The sequence below is a fragment of the Misgurnus anguillicaudatus genome, chromosome 21 (assembly GCF_027580225.2).
Source record: "Misgurnus anguillicaudatus chromosome 21, ASM2758022v2, whole genome shotgun sequence".
NCBI lineage: Eukaryota > Metazoa > Chordata > Actinopteri > Cypriniformes > Cobitidae > Misgurnus > Misgurnus anguillicaudatus.
Genome location: NC_073357.2, coordinates 29,958,811 through 29,982,154, shown reverse-complemented (window position 1 = coordinate 29,982,154; position 23,344 = coordinate 29,958,811). Strand labels below are relative to the sequence as shown.

The 23,344-nt window shown below is 37.0% G+C and overlaps 2 long non-coding RNA genes across 3 annotated transcripts in view; both read right to left on the bottom strand.

Moving 5' to 3' along the window:
- LOC129441930 (uncharacterized) overlaps positions 1-23,344 on the bottom strand; it is a 145,880-nt gene that overhangs the window by 7,747 nt on the left and 114,789 nt on the right. The window contains exon 5 of one of the 2 annotated variants that reach the window (XR_012360285.1): positions 18,227-18,440. The exons of the other annotated variant lie outside the window; for it this stretch is intronic. This is a non-coding gene — a long non-coding RNA (uncharacterized lncRNA). Of the gene's footprint in view, positions 1-18,226; positions 18,441-23,344 lie in introns of those variants that run through there. 2 annotated transcript variants of the gene reach the window in all.
- Positions 12,275-14,134, bottom strand: LOC129440495 (uncharacterized). Its single transcript, XR_012360229.1, has 3 exons — positions 13,927-14,134; positions 13,116-13,222; positions 12,275-13,039 (listed from the first exon to the last, which is right to left on the bottom strand). It is a non-coding gene; the product is annotated as an uncharacterized lncRNA (long non-coding RNA).

Here is a 23,344-nt window from a genome sequence, read left to right as displayed (position 1 = left end):
CAAACGGTGCTATATAGCACCAAAAGTGGTTCTTTGCTCGTAATCATAGAAGAACCGTTTTTAGTGCCATATAGCACCAGTGAAGCACCTGTGTAGAACCATATAGTGCTATGTAGAACCATATTTGGTGCTATAGTGGTTCTATATGGCCCCTATATGGTTCTACACAGGTGCTTCACTGGTGCTTCACCGGTGCTATATGGCACTAAAAACGGTTCTTCTATGATTACGATCCAAAGCAACAGTTTTGGTTCTATAGAGCACCGTTTTTTTTTTTTTTAGAGTGTAGTGTTTTGAAGTCTTGAGGTCAAATTCAAATCTGACGGTCAAGCATTTATCCATAATCCCTTTCTTGTTTCTATCTACAATTCTCAATAAATTATTTACACTGCTGAAAAACAATTCACTTTTTGATATTTGCTTCACTGCTAAAAGCATAACAAATAAAGTGTATTTCATTTAACAGATATGTTTTATTTTTCCATTTTATATGCTTTTATAACACTGTTTTATTCAACTACAGTAGCACTACTGGTGTTGTTTTACAGCAGTCTAACGCAAATACAAAACATACAGTAAGTCACTGTAAATTAAATGTTAATACGCATAATGCAATGCATATTACAGTAATGAACTGAAAAAGAAAATTATGGTATTTTACTGGACATTTTGTGGTAACTGTAGAAATTACATTTAAAGGGATACTTCACCGATTTAGCATTCAGCTTTGTATCTGTAGAAACCCGGCAGTATTACTGAATGACCATGTTTCCCTCCATCATTTCCCCCTGAGAGGAGAGATATCTGCATTTTGGTTCTGCAAAAAAGTCCTCCGATGATGCAAAAATCGTCATATTACATCATCGGAGGACTTTTTTGCAGAACCAAAATGCAGATATTTTGGGGGGAGGTAGCCTGCTTGGGCTTAATTTAGCTTCTTCTCCTAGACGTTACATTAGTAATACGCTCGTTCATAATGTCGAGTCATAGCCTCAGCAAATTTGACAGCTTATGCTATTGTGTATTATGTTGTGCTATCTGTCATTTTTCTGTGCTTTTACTGCTTCTATTAATGTAAAGCTGCTTTGAAACAATTGAGTATTGTGAAAAGCGCTATATAAATAAAATTGAATTGAAAAAATTGAATTGAATATCTCCCCTCTCAGGGGGAAATGAGGGAGGGAAACATGGTCATTCAGTAATACTGCCGGGTTTCTACAGATACAAAGCTGAATGCTAAATCGGTGAAGTATCCCTTTAAGTCTAACAGTGTATGTAAGTTTTATGAAACTAAAAATTTTAAACATATACTTCAAATATATTATACACATTATTATTATTATTATACCCAAAAAGTTTAAATGTTAAATGTCAATTTTATAAACTAAAATTTTCGATCATCAGTCTTCATATTATGCTTTTGTATTAGGTCCTAATTTGGAATCACCTATTGGACACCTATTTTAAATGACAATTAATATTGCAACTTAAGCAAAATGAAACAATCTGCACTAAAAACTCCCATTTACTTTCCATAAAATTCATAACATTTTGTGCATTGACATATGATAAGTCAGGCTAATTTCTGCACACGGGTTCCATAAAAGTCATTACAAGAAACATCAAACTCTTTCAACTGAAAATAATTTCGAGCATCCTCTGAAGCAATATAAAACACATCTGAAAAGTACCAAAATGTTAACACATAGATCAAAAAGATCGGCACTTGTGTCATAAAACAAAAATCACACACTATTGAGCATTACACATAAAACCCCACACTGAAAAAAATATTCATTCAATTTAATCAATTTTTTTAAGGTAAGTGGTTGTAATCAATTTATTTAAGCTACATTTAAACAAAAAAATTAGAAATAAAAAAACTTTTGTTTAAATGTAGCTTAAATTAATTGATTGCAATCACTTACCTTAAAAATTAGTTAATTGAATGAATATTTTTTTCAGTGCATATAGTTTATATGCAAACTTTAAAAAGACATCAATAAGAAGATCTGAATTATGCAGTGTCACAAGGTTCAAATGCTCTCCAAGAACTTAAAGATTAAAATCGTTGAGTGACGTGCGTTGAGAGATATTTCCCTCGCTTATCATCCTTCTCTCATCACAGACAAACAAAGCCACAGCCTCGAAAATAATTACATCATTAAAACTGTGCTGGACCAATTAAAGCATGACTCTCCTTACCTGCTTTCACAGGTAATTAAAAAATTAACCCTCCATTTAGACTTTGGCACTCTGCCTTCAATGCTAATAGACAGGGGACCTAAAAATGGGCCGGCCCTGTAAACATATAGCGCCAAATATCCATGACATAAGCTCTGATTATCTCTGTTTAAGATGCTGATTGGTGTTGACATGAGGTTAAAATGGAGGGAATTGTTGATTTGGTTTAATCATGATATGATTGCGAAGAAATTAAGCATTTGGGGTTTGAAACGTCCACGGGACAATTCATTCCTTCATTTTGACTTTCTTATTTAGGTCCGGTCACTTAAAGGTGTGAGACGGACAGGCTGATGCTTGAAATGACACCGAATGAGTGATGCACTCCAGCAGAGGAATGTACTTGAGTTTGATCCATTAACTTTGAGTCGGATGCACCTGCAAAGCTTCCCCTTATACCGAGTGCTGTATAAATTAATCACATGCAGCCTCATGCACTTTGATGCATTTCCTAATGCACATTAATGAGGGATGACAGCTGTATCCAAAATAATCGCTTACCATTTCAATAAAATCACAGTGTATCTGGAGAAAAATACCATTTGTACTTTGTCTCTCATGCATACGCTCTTCTTTAAATGAGTCTTTTTCGCCTTTCTTCAATGGATGTTACGTGCAACAGATATGTGTGAAAAGCTCAAATTATCTGTAAATTGAAGCAACACTTTTACTTCCTGTCTCACATTGGGAATTATGAGCCCTGCGTGTAAATTGGGTAAAGATGCATTCTTCTTCCAGGCCTATTTGCGAGCCACAAATTTGGGTCTCTATTTAATTTATGTGTTACATATGCTTATATATTTCCCCCTCCCCACAGTAAGACCGAGCTTGTAACCAAGAATCCCACTAAAAACAGAGCTCCAAGTATAAATGCACTGCAAAATATTTGATTAAGATCATTAAATGACCTTCAGTGGTGTTAATTAGATCTAAAGCGTGGAATATGACGGCGGTGTGGCTGATTCTATTATTCATCTTTGGCCTGTAATGACATTTCTCAGCCGTCAGAAGCGTTGCGGGGGGCTGCCTGTGACGACTGGGTTGAATCGACGAACGCGCACAGAAGTGCACCCCTATAGGAGTGTACGATATGTTTTTTTTTTTTAGGGCAAGAGTGTGTAGCGTTTTTACCAAAAACACACACAACTAAATATGGTAGCAATATTCTGAGCGTCAGCCCGCTAAAGGGAGGCTCGTGACCTTCCTGGTTCCAGAGCAAACTCATATTTCTCCCTCCCAATAAAAGGCTTTAAAGGGATCCTAAAGATTTAATTAAGATGTCAGCTGGCGTGGGTCACTCTTAGTGCAGTATCGCAGGCTGGAAGATATACTGTACCACTACAAAGGGCCAAGCTGAGGCCTGGCAGAGCCGAGCCGGAATGCTGGAATTCTGATTTACAAAGGGATGTTGACTGTAAAAAAGCAACATTTATTACTGTGTCCAAAAGAGGAAGACTGTTGTTATAACTTGGCTTAAGGAAAGGCCATCTGAAAAACAGATAAAAAGGTTACCTCCAAACTCATACACGTTTAACTTTCTTTATGCCCGCCCATTCGAGAAATACAAGCTAAACATAATACAAAGAAAGAAATGCTTTTCTCGCTGTCTGTCAAAGTGTTTTTCCGGGCCCTTTTTGCATCTCACAACAGCTGAGATTTTGAAGGGCACTTAAGGGGCTTCTTTGGAGGCTCAGGAAGAGGAGGGTGGGCATATTAAGTGACAGCGGGCCAGCAGCAAGACTTTTCCTCTTGTAGGCACTAGAACAAACTGGCCTTCATGTAAACTAAAAGAGCGCTGTCACAACCCTCAGCCTAAAGCAGTCATGCGGCTCAGGGGACAAATAGCCGAAACACAAGCCTTCACAGGACCTGACAAGATCTCGTCTTAGTTGATCAGGTAAGACAGCACTGTGTGAGCCACTACGCCTCACCATCTAAGATCTTCATCTTCCTCCTCTTATGCTACTGTAAGTCTAGCCCAATTATTTAAAACTACATGTGGCATTATTTCATCCATTCACATGAGAAATTATAAATGAGAGTCTGTTTTTTGGAGGGCATCCAGTTGGGAGGCTTCTGCGCATTTTAAACCCCTAAAATGAAAATGATAAAAGTAGTACAAAAACACAAAAAGTCTAAGTTCTGTGAGATGGTGAGATTCACCTGCCACCTCTTTTTTTTTTACCCAGAAGATGTGTCCTAAAAAGGAAACGTTATTCTGGGTCATGGGGCAAGCATGTCTTCCTTAATTCTCCTCCACATGCATCCAACCAGTCAAGACCATTGCCCTTGTTAAATATTCATCAATGGCTGTCAATAATTAAGCGCTCATTATATGAGCTCAACGAGGTTTCTCATTTCAAAATTAATGCGCTGCTAATGCACCGGGTGAAACCTCACTCTTAAGAGCCGGGGTCCTACCATGAAAGCGCGATCTTCGCTATTCTTCCTCTGTTGTACAGAGAGCTTTGTCTTCAATCAAAAATTTAAAGCACTTGTCTCTCCTCATCAGAATCTGATCCGCTGGTTTTGTATTCTTTAACCGAACAAGACTTTTCAACTACTGTACGTCGAGAGAAAATGGAGCTTGTTAATTCTGCTTCCTAAACGGGGAAGCTTTAAAAGAACTATTTCTCGTGATCACTGCGAGCGCCTGTCCTTTGAGAGCCGAGCATAATGACGCGTTTCGGATTTGTCACGGAAAACTTTTGTACAGTAAGATCGGCACCGAGTTTGACTTTACGAGGATGTCGTCCTGGGGCACCGCAATGATAAAGCGAATGAAATCAACTACATCAAAGAAAAAAGTCACTGCTTGTGCTCGGAGAAACTTTGAGGCGTGCGTTAATAACCATGCGTAGAGATTTCTTTATTGTTGTTGTTGTTCTGATTTACACCAGGAAATCCCTGACTGTGCCATCAGAGAGTTTTAGTGCGCGTGTGAGCGTGTGCGCATGGCTTAAGGCCGTGCAAGTAAACAGAAACAGGCTGTGTTGCAAACAGATATACCACACACAGCGTTGTGATTTCCATTGTTATTACCCCATTTGTATAATTAGGAGTCACATCAAAGATGCCCGCCTCCTAATAAACACCCATATATCTGAGATTCATGGAAAGCTGCCTGGATGCCTTGTTCCTCTTCTACTAAAGATGCTAGCCTTGATTAAAACACTATTATGAGTGCTTAAAGCAACACATAACACATTCTCTCTGAATAACATTATTTTGTCTTCATTTCAGGCTGTGACACATTTAAACAGAGTTAGATAACAAACACATTGGAGTCAATATATATATATATATATATGTTCAGCATTGTTTTCCCCCACGAGGCCTCGGGGCAGAATGCTGTTAAATTAGGCACGTGTCAACATTAAGTAAATCTCACAATCAGAATGCTGACACTAATCAATACTGGCTTTCCAATAGCACACGTTCCTCTCTGACTGACTCCACAATGTGATGTCATTGGATTATCTATAGCTGCTTAACTTAATCTGAATGTGCTTTGCTGGATATTTCCCTGAATGTCCTGAAAAGCCACTTTTCTGACACTTAAGTGCTGAATTTGCTATTTCTCTGACGTTGGAGTGAACAAAGATTGGTCGTGCAATATATAGTAGAGGGAGAAAAGCTTGTCAAAGATGGTTTGTGGCAACTTGAGTGACAAAACCGATGATGGCAATTACTTTTTAATGCATCTTACTTAAGAGCATATGCAAAATTAAGAGTATAAGTCACAAAAAACACATTTTATGTGGTATTTAAAGAATAATATGCATAATATATTGAGCCATTAATATTGATGGATAGAATCCGAAGTATTGCTTGTCTTGGCATACACTTCAACTCAACTAATAAGTGAGAAAGTGAAGAAAGGGTTAAAAAGTAAAAGCTTTCCACGGAGAAACCGACATCTTGCATGTAGACGTACACATGTGAGAACAGAGACAGTAGCATGCAGAAATGCTTAAGTTTCATTTTAAACAACAAAGCTAGCATGAAATAACTTTGGGGGAAAAACAGACCCTTTAGCGTAATTTAAAATCAAATAGATGCAATACCAGACAAATTTAGGAAATTTCCACACTGTAAAAACTGTTACTTGGATCTAACTCAATAAAATTAAGGCAACATTTCCAACTACTTTTTCTAAGTTTATTGAACTTACTGAGTAAGGACAGCTTAATACTGTATGGATTGATATGGATTTCAATGAATGCGAAAATATTAAGTAGCATTTTAAGAAAAAGCTAATAAATTAAGTACAACCAATGTAAAAAGCACCAGCATATTATACACAAACTTAATTAAAATTTAAATGCAAACATTTAAATGAAAAATAGTAGTTAATGTCTTCTAATTTCTTAATTAATTTTATTATTTTATTAAATTATTTATGGTTCGTTGTTGTTCTTTTATTCCGTGAGATGAGGACACAAAACTTTTATTCAATCAATGCACCCACACAGTGCAATGGTAACTACAAAACTCAAAAGAAGGAACAGAAACTCTTCCAAATCTTGAAGATATATGAACATTAAACAAATTTTTCTTTTTAGATAAAAACACATAAAATAGAGTTTAAATTCAAATTATACTCTCCAAATGCAGTCCCATACAAAGCATGCTGGGAACTATGAGTCCACTGCCTTGTTAGTTATGTTTAATAATAAAATCATAGTTTCAACACAAAATTATTAAGTTTATTTCCTTCTTACAAATTTAAGTGGATTATACATGGTACAATGAAGTTGAATTTACTCAATGATGTGTTCATTTAGAATTACTCAAATTATTATGTTATTTTAACTCATATTTTGATTAAAAGAATTAAAATTCAAAAAATGTAACACAGTTTACTCATTTTATTTTTGTTAAATCTACTAAGGCACAGAAACACTTTTTACACTAAAAAGTATTACACAAAAACAAAACTTCTTCAAAGAAGTCACAGAATAAAATTGTTTACATTCTGAAATTAGTGGCTGGTAAAATATACTGATATTTGGTGTTTAACTTGCAGTAATTGAATAATACCGAAACAGTGTAAGTTTATTTGCTCTGGAAGATCAAATCGATTTCTGAGAGGGACAAGGATTAAGGTTTAGGGATAAAGAAAATGTGTTTATTTTATTAACATACATCCCCTGGGAAATTGGAGAGTCCATGGACTGTCAGGACCTATTAAACATGTAATTCTTGATGGAGGCAAACTTTGTACATAGACAGCCCTAGCAACGTGTTATTAAAAATACGAGGATGGCCGTGGAAATAAATAAATAAATAAGAAATACTGATTAAATTTTAAGCAGCCGACGGGCCAATATTTTGCCTGAGGCGTATTTGTCAGTTTCAAAGGGTGTTTTTATTAATTTTGTATTTTGCATTTTGTTAGTGGAAAGAGTCTGATCCACTGGGAGCGCCACAAGCTATAGAGCGCACGGCCTATAGGAGAGAGACGGCGAGAATGTCAAACAGCAGAGAAAACACTCACGGAGTCAAATCAAGCCTGCGTCCTGAGCAAAGACCCCCGCAAGACACACAAACAAGAGCACCAATTTCAGCTTACTACGCTGGCACAAACATTCATGATTATGCTTAATTGTAACAAATGATTTTGCAGTACGTGCACCCTTCTTATTTAACATAACAGCAAGCATTGCATTATTTAATCTGCAGCACATACAGTATGAGCTAATTAGCTATATTGTACACATCCACACAAGTATATAAATGTACATATAATGAAATAACAATTGTTAGTAAACCTGAATTCGATTAACGTAAAAATAAATAAAAGGATGATTGAAAATGGTAAAAAAAATTATTTGTAAAAAATATTACTGACAGGCATCATACAGTATGTTTAAAGATACTGACACATACACTTCTTAAGTGCATCCAGAAATCATCAATTGTCAAAGGCCCTGGGAAAAGAAAGAAATCTAGGCCAAATATATGAATTATAAATCTTATTTAGCATTAAATCCTAGAAACTACACGCCTGGGGGGTTCAAAAACAGTATTAACAACAGCAAAACAAGCTACACACGAACAAATTAAGAAAATTTCCTTATAGTGCAATAGTACATTGAGAAAAGGTAAACATACAATATCATTTTATAATAACTTTCATAAATATGCAATTTAATGTTATATAATACCTCATGTATATCCCTAAGGAAGGTTAGACAAAATGTTAAACTCTCTCTTATTTGTAAGTATCTTTGGAAAAAGCATTGTGGGTGATTCTCACAAAATCAGACTTAGAAGGGGGTAGCATCAGATTTTTTAAAAAGCCCTTATAGCTAATTTTTTTGCACATATAAGATTATGGTCTGGATTTAAAACATATTTCCTATAAAATTATTTAAATTTTTTATGTTATCATTATAAAACATAACATTACCGCAACATGATATTACAATAAATATATGCATTTACAAACTCATGTTTCCGTAATGAGAACTAAAAATTTGTACTACACTGTCAAACATTTTTTGTTGAATCAACTCGGTTTTAAGTCATTTCAACTTACTATTATTTATCTTGACTAGAGATGAGTTGTTATAACTACAGGTGAGTTGTTATAACTTATAAACTTAAGTTGACTTTTCTCAACTATATTTTATAAGTTGTGACAACTAATTTCTGTTGACATGACTTGTAAATCTGAGTTGATTCAACAAAAAATTTTAAGGCAGTAAAGTTTTTTTTACAGTGTAGGTACTATGACAAACAAAATTTCAACTTTTATCTGGAGAGAAAAAATAAGAACCGCTTACCTGGTAGCCATCTTGAGTTTAACAGTCAATTATGTCCCTTCCAACTATTTTTTTTTGAAAATGTTAGTTCATTGAGGGCTTAATCAATGAATGAAAAATGTTGCGGAGGATGAGAAACTTTTCTTGGACACATTTATATTCCTTATTATTGGCTCTACATTTAGCAATGATCACAAATACCACATGTTTCTTTACTGTAATGTGTATAGTATAACATGCACTGAAGCTTTTTATTTTTTATTATAAATATTTCCATGTCAAAGAACCCAAATCCAGTCATGGGCACGTTGCGGTAATGAAAAATGTTTTCCCCTTAAATGTGGAAAAAACATCGAAATTGTTTCGTATGATATCATTTGAAATCATGTCCAAAATAGTACATGAAAAGATGTTTGTAACTGTATGCTTCTTATTTTGATACTTTTACTTTGCATTTACTTTTTTTATCAAAATGTTTCACGACACCTCATAAGTCTAATTTCGCGATAATCACCCATCTGCTAAATATATTTATAATTACTTAAATATCTTAATTACTTTAGTAACATTTCTGAATATTTAAATGTACATTATATATTATTTTTACTTTTGTAATTCCATATTTTGCCTATGTTTGAAATCGCAGCTATGAATAACTTCTAATGTCAAAAACATATTTTCATATCATACTGTATTAAATAATCTATAAATATGCATATTTACATCATTCATATTTGTTAAGAAATATAATAAAAATGAAATAAAGTTCACAATTCAGTAAACAGTCTCTCGTAAGAAAATGAAATCTCTGGCAAACATACGGAGGGTGTCAGAAAGAATCAATGTTTCATGCAAATTGCATCGGAAAACAGGTGGCATCAATGGGTTAATGGTGAAAACAAACCCAATTATCAATATATTGAGGGCTCATGCATTCCAGTCAGACAGCTTCAAACAGCACTGAGCGCTGGGTGAAGAAGACCTGCCCTTAGGCTATAATTTACAGAAAGCTTTACCTGCTGCTGCACGACTCAGCCCGGACTGAAGCCTGAAGACAAAGCAAAACGCTTTACACCTACGCATGAACAAATACATTTGTGTGTGTGTGTTAGCACATTTCTGGGTGTGTGTTATTGAGATGACTTATTACTCAGAGTCAGTGTGTGCGGTCATGGGAGTAAATGTGTGCACTCTGCACCATTGAGGTGTGAAACTCAACCTTTAGTTAGATCAAACTCTCAGTTTGACCACAGCCTCATCTCCGAACCCTTTCAAAAGTAGAGCAAGATTCTGTAATTGTTATGTCTAGTTATCACTGAACCACATTATCCGCCTCGCACAACAACACACGACACGAATTATGACATGCTAATATGCCACCATCTCCCAAGCCCTCACAATTACCTCTTTATTTCCATATTAAAAGGTAAAATACCCTGGCACGCTCTCCCTAAATGGATCCTATTAACAAAATGCATCACACCTTCAAATTCAATTTACATTATAAATGCTCATAGCACATTTGTGTCAGCACAGCGTGTCAGAACGGCTCGCTAAGGAGACGCCACTTTGTTGTGCAGTAGAGAAGGAGTTAATTAGCCAATCGGATGCAACGCATAAACTTAAAAAAAGAGAGAGAGAGATAAACCAAGTACTTGGGTAATCACGCTTTCCTCTTATTTATTTCATTATTTGTTGACAACGTTGAGCTTTTGAAGTCGGAGCTGTCAAAGCAGCAATCTGACAAGCGCTCGGCTTATAGGAATGCATAGGGAGAGCTAGCTTTGTTTATTATGCTTAATTCTGAATAAATCTCATTGAAACCAGCAAATTACATTTAAGTGATGTGTTCAAAGAGGTTCAGTTAAAAGCACTTTGAGTGCAGGCATCGTCTCACGCTTTCTCTCCTCTTTTTAACTGGCTTTCAAGCGGGCGCATTCCTGCGATCGCATTGGTAACAGGGCAGGCTAACTGCGCAGATTAATTTAGATATGTGTAAAAGATGATTTGTACGGATAGGATTGAGCAACACGTATTAAACACGGGAGAAATTAAAGAAGTCGTCTGAAAGACTGGCTGTTTTATGCCAACGAACTAATCAGTAATTAGTGCCGTATGCGTCCTAATACACAGCCCTCCGCGGCTCTCAATTCACACATCTCGTGAAAGAGAAGATGACGGGATCTTGACTTCGGCAGGTCTTTCATCATTACCAATATTTGTCTCTTTGTGGTTATTTAATGATAGTGATGGCAAGCGTGTATGTGTTACATTACCATGATTGTGTGGAGAGCTCAATGCAATATGAGGCAACAATCTACAAAAACTACTTGGAAATCGCAATAAATTACATCTTTCTTGGTCATTTGGAATAATGGGTGACTTGTTAATGACGTAGTTTAATCAAAAATTTAAATTTTTATATTATTTCCTCACTTCATCATTCAAGAAAGATTTTGAAGAATTTACCTCCAAAATGACGAAAATTATTGTTAAATTATTACATGCCTGTCAAATCAACTGAAAACTAAAACCGATGACAGTATAAGACATTTTCATATTATTTAGAAATGGACAAACCATGGTCACTATAGACCAGAGCCGATCCCCCCTATACGCAGGCTACGCGAGCTGCGTAGGGCCCCGCACCACTAGGGGGCCCCCTTGTTCTTCAACTTCATGCAGGGTTGCACAGACCAGCTGGCGAGTGACATCATTGTGCCGCGCCATTAGAAATTTTAACTAGCAGTCAGATCTCACGATACTTTAAGTCCAGTTGTCAGTCCATCTATGCAGCTCTGCATGCGGTTGCCGCGCCTATCGACACGCATCTTCATTCGGATATGGTTTAAAGCTATCTGCCTGAAGCAGGAAAGGCAAGCGTCGCGAAGGTGAGGTAAAAAGAATTTGAACACATTCATGTTTTAAATTTCTGTTTAGTCTTGACTAACCATGCAATGGATTTATAACAAACACTGCAGTCCAAATCCCTACACACTAAAAACAGTTGGGTTAAAAATAACCCAATAAATAACCCAATGGTGGGTTACTATAGCACCGACCCATTGTTGGGTTATTTTAACCCAATGCATTGGGTAGAAAGTTTTACCCAATTAGTTGGGTTATGAAATAACCAATTTGTTGGGTTATTTTTGCAATGCTGTTTTAACCCCATTATTATTATTATTATTATTTATTATTATTATTACTTATTTATTACTATTACTTGCTTTATAAATAAATAATACAAAACTTACAAATACATTTATAATGCTTTATTTTCATTTAGTCATTTGCACCTGCATTTAAATGTATAAATACATACATGTATAGAAGCATAAATACATACACACATACATAAATATATACATACATAAATAAACAAAAACATAAGAACAAAACAAATCTACTCAATCTTATCCAACTAAAAACTGCTTAAAAGCGTTCACACATTTTTGTCATAATTTTCTCCCTCTCATGTTGTTATAAATCTGTACATAAGTCCTTACTTTGATAACCACAAAGGTACATTTCAAAGAATGTTTGAAATCAAACCGATCATGAGCCCCATTTATCTTCACAGTATTCTTTTTTCCTACTATGACAGTCAATGGGGCTCATGATCTGCTCTGCTTCAAACATTACTCAAAATATCTTTCTTTGTGGTCATCAGAACAAAAAAATGTATACAGGTTCGCAACGACAGGAGAGGAAGAAAATTATGACAATTTTCATTTTTGGGGGAACTGTCCCTTTAAGCAGGTGACAGTGTGTTCAGGAAACATCACATGGTACAAAATGTATTGTGTGTTACAGAAACTAGTTAACAGTAGTGAAAGGCTTGGGATACTCTGTATAAAATGTAAAAAAAATATTAAAGCACATGTCAACTGCTGGTCTTGCTCCTGGGCCATGCCTCCCCACGATAACAAAGGCTTGTGATTAGTCAAATTCATCCCATAGCAGGATATGGGGTCTTTGTTATACCTCCTCCTCCAAATACTGAATTATGTTTGTTTTCTGACCTGAAGACAGAATTTTCACAAGTAAATATGCACACATAAACAGGATTAAAAAAACAGTGTCATAAATTATACTTACAGATTGCAAATTAATAAATGTTTGCTTTGCCTCTTGGTACTATAGGAAGGCTGAATCATCTTGCTGGCCATTTTGTAAGGTTTTTAATGCACCATCTCCAAGAATGTCTACATTTAAAGAAAAGAATAATTAATTAAATCTCAAAGCAAACACATCTGGTACACTGAATAAATACTCCACTTTGACAGTAGATGGCGCTGAATTGCAAATTCAACCGTTACCGGGGTTACAGTAAACAGACGTGCATGATTAAACAGCGCTTTATCAGGGGATTATACTGAAGTAAGACGACAATAAAAATGCCATCGAGTCATTTCTTAAGACCTTACATTCAGAATCACATTTATATTACAGCTCTGTGTCTATAACACAGACCGGCTAAAAAAATATTTGGAGCAAAAAACAGCCGGTTGAATCCCTTACAAAAGTTAAAAAACGGTTTTTACTACACTTTAAACCAAAAAGCATTGTCTGTTACAGAAAGCATGGTTAAAGCAATATGGCAATCAATACGTCATGAAACTAACGTTACTACTAAAAGAAGAAATGATTCATTTTCGTAAGGGACCATGCTGTTGGTGCTGTTTAGTATTAAAATAAATTGTGATGTCTCTCTACGTTTATGATGGCTTAAAAACGCGTTTGGCATCCGTAACAGTTAATGAATGGAACAGGTGTAACGGACAAAAACTAGAAAACAGCGTTTTTGTACACTATTTAAACGTGGCTGGTAGTTAACAGTGTGATACAGCTTAAAGACACTTTGTAGCAAAATAAAACATTACACAGAGATATATTTTTTAAAACGTACCTCTCGTGTCTGTCCGCACTCAGCAGTGGCACCTGTTGACCATTAAAACTCAAAATGCGTGACGTGAGCCCGAATTTAACCCAACTCTCTGGGTTGTTATGGAAATAACCCAATACAAGCTAGGAATAACCCAACAGAACAACCCAATATGTTTAACCCACCTATTGGGTAAAAAAAATAACCCAACGGTTTTTAGAGTGTAGATTCAATTTTAGTCCAGTGTGTTTTGTTAGAAACGCTTGTACACATTAATAATCAAAATCTATCATACGTGTTAAAAAAATAAACATTTATTCATGCAAGATGTTGTGTCACTCTTGTTAGCATTTTAAAACAATGTACATTAGGTCTAATGTCTGTATATTTAGAGAATTATTGATACATTTTTGTATGTTTACCTGTGGAGTCTGATCATGTCTTACTTTTAAAACAAATTGGAAAAGTTATATTTTGTTATAATTTATCCGACAGCTATTTTGGTTTTATTTTCTTTGTTTCCCTGATGTTCTACATCTCTTAAAAAATTATATATTTGGCAGTAGACCTTGTTTTCTAAGTACTAATGTAACAGATTAAGGGCTTTTCAGAATTTTCATGTGTCAATGTTATAATTAGGAAGCATTCTGATGAGTGTCACAGTAATGTACGTGTGGCAAAAATAATAAGTGTTTTAGTTAACATTTTGTTTAAAGCTACATTTAAGCAGAGACAGTGAATGTTTTTTTATAAACACGATGCAGGCCCCCCTCACAAAGTTGCTTAGGGCCCCCAGAAGGCCAGGATCGACTCTGCTATAGACTGTTAACTCTTTCCCCGACAGCATTTGCCGGCCAGTTGCCGGCCAGCACCAGCATTTTTTATGATTTTCACAAAAGTTTAATGCCTTCCAATGCTTTCCAAATGTTCTTCTTTAAATATATAAACATACAAATATTGGGTGGTTTATTAAAAAATACCAAAGACAATTGCATTTTTGTGAAGGGATTTTTATAGAGATTAGATTTAGAACATACACAGAGTTTGAACTGTTTGCCCTAAGGGGTTACTTCCGGGCTTTATAAGTTGTGTAAGAGCGCCACCTGGTGGATAATATTGGAAATACGAATTGCCAGAAAAACTTGATATTGGCAGGGAAGAGTTTTCTCTTAACTCGTCAATGGCGGGGAAAGAATTAAGGGGGTCGCACACTGGGCGAGAAGCGCCGCGTTTCGCCATGTATTTAATAATCAAACACGTTATTTTCTATGAATGTACACACACCGGCGGCAACTGACTGTGGCTGTCCGCTGTGACTCTGGACCGAGGGGCAACCTTCCGATCTCTCTGATGAAGCCAATACGGAAGAAACTGCAATTCATCGACTGGCCGCTAGAGGCTGGCTCCAAAAGGGAGTCAATTCCCATAGACCCCCATGTTAAAATGCCCAACTTTACAGTAGAAAATAATATGTTTACAGCCTGGTACAAAAAGTGTTTTTGGACTATATAGCTAATTTTGCCCTTCATGACAACTCTGAGGGGGGTGAATTTTTGTAACTCAATGTTTAAATTATATTAAGGGTGCGTCTCATTTCTTTGTCTTACCCGTTCCCCTTACCCCTTCACCTCGGTTTTGCGCGGTCATTTGAGGCGAAGTGGTGTCTCAATTCTCAGTTGATCAAGGGCTAGGGCCAAGGCGTAGGGATACATAGCCCTTGAAACGAAGTGTGATAAGGACCACACTTGAAAGAGAGGGGTAACGTTAACATAGGAATATCTCAGGAGAGCCGGCATCAAGACGTTTTATTGATGAACGTCGAACTGTCAAGGAGTCGCACAAATGAAAGTAACATTATTTTCTGCAGTTTAATTGAGATTATATTATGACACTCATGTTTTATGATACTTTTAATAAAATGTTCAAGCGATATTAATTGTAATGTTTTTGTTTTGAATCGCTAGTTAAGGCGCTAGCTAACAGCTAGTCTCGCGTAGCCAGACCTTCATACTGAAGGTCTGGTGTTTTTCGCTGCTTTTTCTGGACAAAGCCCACCCACAAGCTGTTTGACCGACATGTCAAACAACCAATCACAGTTTGTTTCGTCTAGCGTCACGTTTCGGACTCCTCACAATCGAGCCGGCTGGCAACAAGTCAGTTATTGAAATAACCAGCCGCAATCGAATAGCATCTAAAACATTACTCACCATAGAACAACGTTGTGCACTTCATCAACAGCCACACCAATGAGACGCTCCCGTTAAACGTCTGTTTGAAGCATATCTCTCCACTTTTTAGCACATACAAGCAATTCAGGAGAACCAAACTTTTTGACTCCACTAACTGCCTCAAGCAAAACTCTTGGACGTCTTTTAGAGAGTCTATGCTGCGAACTTTGCATATTTTTGAGAGTCCAATGTTTAGCTGATCATGATAACTGGTCATTATTATCCACGTGGACATGACTGATTCTCTGCATCAATGGAACGTCATAGCTTTGTTTTCCAGGGACCGAAACTAATCGCGACACTCGCGTCTCCTGGAAATCCGGTTTATTTCAACCAATCAAAAGACGACTTTAGACATTCTCACAGGGTTTCCAGAAAAGTGTACGAAAAACATCAGACGTTCAGCCAACAGTTTGTGGGCGTGGCGTCTGAGGCTGAGACTAGCTAACAGCTAAGTTATGCGCTATTTGTGGAGCTCCGCTCAGGCAATCGGTACCACAACCTGAGACAACGGCATCTTCTTTGTTTGTCAACGCTTGTCTGTTTACGTAGCAGCCAGTTCGCGGCAAGGGAAGGTGACGCAAACGGTAATCGAGTGGTGTCTCATTTTTTAGACGAACGATCTGTCTTACCCCTTTCCCCTTTACTCGGTTTCAAGGGGCAAGGGGAAGACGAAGACAAAGGGGAAGGGGTAAGACAGAGAAATGAGATTGGCCCTAAGCCTTAAAGTTCTGCATAATTAAGGGCATGGCCACTTGAGTGACGGGTGAACTGACATTGCTGTAACTAGAGTCGAACTAGGCGGGTGTGGTTTCAGTAACCAGCCACCTCAGCTTGTCCCACGTCCCACCTCTTTACCAATTTTCAGTTTATCCACGAGTGATGCAATGCCAAGATGGTGACGGCTGGCACCGCCTACTATTGGATTCAAAAATGATCTTCAGAAACCTACGGGTGAAGTCACAGACACTACGTCCATATTTTTTACAGTCTATGCTCTGGACGCTGCTCAAATCCCTGTTGCGCCACAAAGCGCCACTCACATAGTTTAACATTAAATAATATATTTGTCCCAAATCGTTAACGTATAACATAGGCTGCTAACACATATTTGGCACAACCTGATCTCACGAATTTCCGTGTTATAGTCACGGAATACTTTGCTCATTTATAAGTGTCATTGTAACGGATCTCGGCATTTTTCTGTGTCTGTACCACAGACTTTCTTTTCTGTGTCAGTTTCACGTATTGGTTACTCAATAGTTTTTCCTATTTTCTTCCCATTTTCACGTGGGTTGTCTTTTACTGTTTTTCAAAGAATTTTCATCTTTGGATGAAATGTACCTTTATTACATTTTTATTACATATAAACGAACAAAAATGCTATGGCGACTTCATCTAAGTTTTTGAATTGCTGTTTAGAAGTTCACTCCCTAAACATTGCGTTTATGTCCATGCTGCTGATTTAGCTATTTGGCACAAGATACATGGCACAGTAAATCTACCGTGCAAATTTGCAGCTCCTAACATGTTACATTGCACACAATGCAGAGACAATCATGGAGGTACAAAAGTGTTCTTGATGGCTAAGATGTCATTTTAGATAAAAAGAAAGTGTAGCTGTTACAAAAAGTACAGGATATGAACAGTGAAGACAAAGATTTTATCGGTGTAGCCAAGCTTAGTGTCTCAATCGTATGCATCCTGCTGTAAAACACTGTTGTACGATATGATTAATTCAAGAGGAACTTAACAATAACACGAGAGACAATGCTACGGGTAAAAGAGAGATGAATAAACCATGGGAAAGTCTCTGAAACATTGATAACACTGTTAGACTATTACATTGCTCAGATTTGAAGGATCTCTCATCCCAGAGCACCACAGAGAACCGCGAGGCCCTACAGGTAAGATGTGGAGAGGATTTACCTAAATTTAGGGTTTAACCCTTATTATGTTTCTTTGCAAGTAGAGAGAAATGTACACACACACACACACACACACACACACACACACACACACACAAATTTATCAAGGCGGAGACATCTACTGAGTTACATGAAAATAAATGTGCATGCCGAAACACTACTGCACTACAAAAAATTTCACAACAGGTACAGCACCGTACTGCTTTCCATCTCTCTCAGACACAAAAATGTATAGTTTCACGCACTTCACCCTTAAGCATGTGTGCGCTTCTCAGAGTTAACTGCATGTTGAACAGCAGCCGCGTGTTGTCATACTGATGGATGGGACTATCAGCTCTGTTTGGGATTTGTGGAGATCATTATGAACCAGAAACTTCTGAGCCTGAGACATATAGAGAAACAGTGACAGAGAAAGATTAGATTTCCCTGCTCTCAAGTGGTTAAACAAGACGCTTTATAAACAGATTTAAACAATCCATTATTTACTCGGTCTTTGTTCAGTGCTAACTGTTTACACTATGTCGTATTACAATAGCTCTTGTTGACTGATGCAAGAAAAGATTAATTGATGCCTGGCAGCAATGCAAATCATAACCATAGCGAGCAATCAACACCAGGCTGAGCAAACGATTATGAATTAATGAAGAGAGGCATTAATGAAAGATTAATAGTTGAAATGACTCGCGGTTGTGGCTTCAAACACAATATTTATGGCTGATAGAAAGCGTGCGTACAGGACGAGTTCAAGCATGACCAAGTGATTTCCCTCACATTATCAGCCAAACATCAATGAGTCTGGAGAGGAGGAGGAGTGGGGGGACAAAGAACAGACACGTGAAGGTGAAGACCCCAGAAGTGAACAAGCACGACACTTTAAACTGTAAACAAGCAACATAGAGTAGTCAAGACTGCAGGGGAGGTTGCACCAGCAGGACATAAAAAAGTTAAATGTAATCCCAACGTTAGGCTTAGCTACGGTCGACGTTGTGAATTTTTTTTTTAAGTCTGTTGCACCATCTGAAACTACGACCAAACGCGGCTACACTCAGCGCATTTCATATGCATTTAGCTGCAGTGATATTGAGACGCCATTCCCTTTACTATGGTTATAAACTTACACATCTTTTCCTCCTTTCTTCTGTTTGCCTGTGCACTTTCCATCAAGATGTGTGCGTAACATCCAGACCGATCAAACACAACATGCAAATTAACTAAATGAAGCCTTTACCGTTTGCACAAAAGGTAATTATTTGCGGATTAACTCTAATAGTTCTGGATTAAAACGAAATTGAATTAAAGCTTTTAATTAATTTTTTAAAATGTAAAATAAATATTTGGTGTCTTCAGAGTACATTCAGTATGTGCTCAAAATATCATATAGATAATTTATTATAGCATCTTAAAATTGCCACTAAGTGAGCTGATCTCTGCACTAAATGGCAGTGTCATGGTTGGATACTGCAGATTAAGGGTTTGTATTATCCCCTTCCGACATCACAGGGGGAGCCAAATTTCAATGAGCTATTTTTCCAAATGCTTGCAGAGATTGGTTTCCCAAAACTAAGTTACTGGGTTGATCTTTTTCACATTTTCTAGGTTGATAGAAGCACTTAAAGATGGAAAAAGTCAGATTTTCACGATATGCCCCCTATAATGCCTTTTTGTAAATATTTTGCTATTTTATGATATATATATAAGAATTTATTGGTGCAGTCTCTCACTCTGCCATGTATGAAAGCACACAGCTCGCATATCCTGTGCATTATATGCGCCAACGTCTCATCAAATTTTATTATTTCTATTTTTGCCATAAATTTAGGCTGTTTCTCAATTCCAAGAACGCAAAGAACAGACTTGCGTTCTCGTGGAGATCGGTCTTGTCAGGCGACCTTTGAAGAACGAACTCAGAAGGTCTCGAGAACACAGAACTCACTTGTGAGAATTGAGATGTGTGCGATCTTCCTGTTGGTCACATGACCTCCGCCATTGTATTGCCGCAATTACTTCTGCGGCGTAAAGCGATTTCAGCGGCAGGTCTGCACTCGATGCATCCTCGATATCAAGAACACATTCGGGTATTTTCATGCGTCCTCTGTACTTGCGTTCTTGAGAATTGGAATTGAACTTCGACGGTTAATGATGACGTTGAACGAGAACACGAGGACGCAAGATCGCTGAAGACGTTTATTGAGAAAGCCTAGATGGTGCAACAGGTGTAAAATCTACGTCGGACGTAAAACGTTTTACTTTCAGACTAGTCTTACGACCGGGTTAACGCCCAGTTGGTGCAAATGGTCCCTAACTGTCAGCGGGGCATGTGTACTTTTTAGAGTTAAAAAGTAAGTTTAAGTAAGTTAAAAAGAGTTCATATGGTACATATTGGCAACAAACGTATGCATATCTGTACCTAAATGGTACATTTTAGGACCTTTTTAAAGGGTACTGCCCTGGTGATAGCTAAGGACTATTTCTGACCATTTCTCTGATGTTTTTAAAACAAACATGACGGTAAAAACAGAGGGTTTACAGAGATTGGGAAAATCAAGATCAGGAGGACATAATCAAAGCTGTACTTTTGCATGAGCACCACGGTTCAGTGTGTCCAGAGCACAGGTGTTGTACTATACCACGGCTCCAACTTCACAAGCGTTTCTTTCGCTTATAAAAACACAGACAAATTTGTCATTTTTCTTTCACTTGCGGTGTATATACATACTCTGACTTAAATTCACTCGGCTTCATGCTGGGGTGGACATAATGACACACATCAGCACTTATCCTTCCAGCCACATGAATAAAGATCTACATGGCAGGCCATTATTAAATCAAAATGTGGAGAGCGTCCAAAGTGTATACAGAGAGAGCAGAGATGCCATCTTCAATAGCTGCGCTTCTTTCTTCTCCATCTCTCTCTCCCTCTTTCCCCTGGTAGCGAGGCAGACGCATTCATATGAGGAGTGCCGCCGTTTCTCCTAAAAGGCATTAATGTGGAGGCAGCCAGTGTCCCTCCGGTTGCGTGTCGTTTGAGTTAATCACTATGAAAAAGACCACCCCACAGCAGGCCCTCCATTTACCCCGGCTCCTGTTTTCTGCCATGTCCCTCCTGAAAACAAGGCGCGCTTTCAGCGTTTAATGTGAGGATACAAGGCCCGCCGTTCTCCGCTTGATTCTCTTGACAGAGAAATAGTTTCAGTCTACGTTCGCAGGCCGTGTCAGCAGAGGAACACAATACCTCTCTGCCTGTTTGATGGAATGGTGCTCTCTGACAGTCAGATGGGCTCTGCTTTCTGAAAGGAGTTGTGTTGTGTGGAATAGTACAAAATATCATAACTATGTGCTCACAGAAAGTGTGATATATGCAAGTCACAAGAACAAAGAACATATACAGTACATTACAGATGCACCAAACTGGATTTTTGCAGATATCGGATAATTTTCAACTCCGTAGACAATTGCAAAAACTGGAACTTGTTTTTAAAAAGAATAATACAATAAAAAGGAAAACACTGCATAGTCATACCAAGTTTTTAATAAAGGTTGGCTACAAACAGCCTATACCGAAGTAGTTTTTATTGTCTTTGTTGTACCATTACTATCACAAACAGCAAGGTAGGCTACTGCCACTTTATTGCACTGATACACATGATCACAGACTGTTTACATTCACTTAAAACATAACCTTGCGTGTATTTGACAGTTTAAGCACAATAAGGTGCAAATGAGAACTTTACTACTCACAAGGTGTATGACAGCTGGTGTTTGTGCGCATGCTTCGGGTGTCAGAGAAACAGTGTGCGAGTTAAATCTGGCAAGGCTTAAAATGCATTTAAACTGCAATGACTGTGATAGAGATAAACAGCCAAGGAAAAAAAAAATAAGAGACCACTCCAGTTTTAACTTTAATCATCATTTCAAGATGTACTTAAACCATTTCAGTCCAGTGTCTGTTGGATTTCAACAAAAGCAAACCTCAGGAGTGACAAAGTCACCCAAAAGCAAATGTAAAAGACTGAGAGCATGACAAGTATGGAAGCAGAATAAACTCAATAATAATTGACGCAAAAAACATGATGCACACACGTGTAGCAAAAATCACACGCATGAAAACTAATTCACATACACGAAAAAATATATATATTCACAAAAAAAGTTTCACATACACAAAATAAAAATTCATATTCATAAAATACGTTTCACAAACGAAAAAAAAAAAAAAATTCACAAATGTACAACTGTGTACGAAAAGTTTAAAATTTTAAGTTTATCATGACTGTGAATGTACGAATCGTCTTTAAAATTTAAAACTGTCCGTACACAGTTCTACATTTGTGAATTGTTTATTTTCGTTTGTTTCGTATTTTTATTTTGGCTATGTACATCGTTTTTTTGCGAATATATATATTTTTGTGTATGTGAATTTGATTTCATGCATGTGAAATTGTCTACGCATGTGTGAATCATGTTTTTTGCGTGAATTATTAATGAGATTAATCTGTCTCTATATACAAGACCCATTAAGACGTGACTAAAAGTTTTTTGGATTTTTTTCTAAAATACATGTAAAAACATTAGTATTTTATTGTTGAGAAATGAATTTGAACTTGTTTTCTTGGCAGGAATTGAAGATCAGAAAACACGGCATCCTTTTTTTTGTTATTTTGAAAATTATTAGTAAATAAAAGTAAAAAAAACATAATTGTTATTAACGTCGCAATAAAATTAAAATGAAAAACTATAGATTTTTTTATATTGTGGTATTATTAACAAATGACTTATCTGTGAGCTTCACTATTTTTAAAAAATTGTGTGTGCTCATAATCTTTAATCAAAAATGCAAATCTGCACTTCCGGTCATAAGTATGGCAGGTGGGCGGGGTCCGGGAGAAGATCGCAGCGATTAGCAATTAGCAACACGACCCAACTTCAAACGATCCAATCAGATCTCTATGGACAAATTCAAATCCAGCCCTGCCTTATTTCATCTCAAAAGCCGTTTCATTCGGATGTACGTCACCATGGGGAAAATAAGGCAATCGCTACTTTCGTTTCATGGCGACTTTAAGAATTTGGCAGAAATGTTGTCGGTAGTTTACAGAATGAAACAAAAATTATATCTTTACTTAAACACATACCTATGAAGAGTAAATCTAGAAAAACTGAAAGGGACCAATGCAATGGTCTCTTAATTTTCTCTGCAGCTGTATACAGTATGCAAAATATGCTGATAATTGAGGATGTGAAGGTGTGTTGTGATATAATATACACTGTAACATGATTGAAACCATT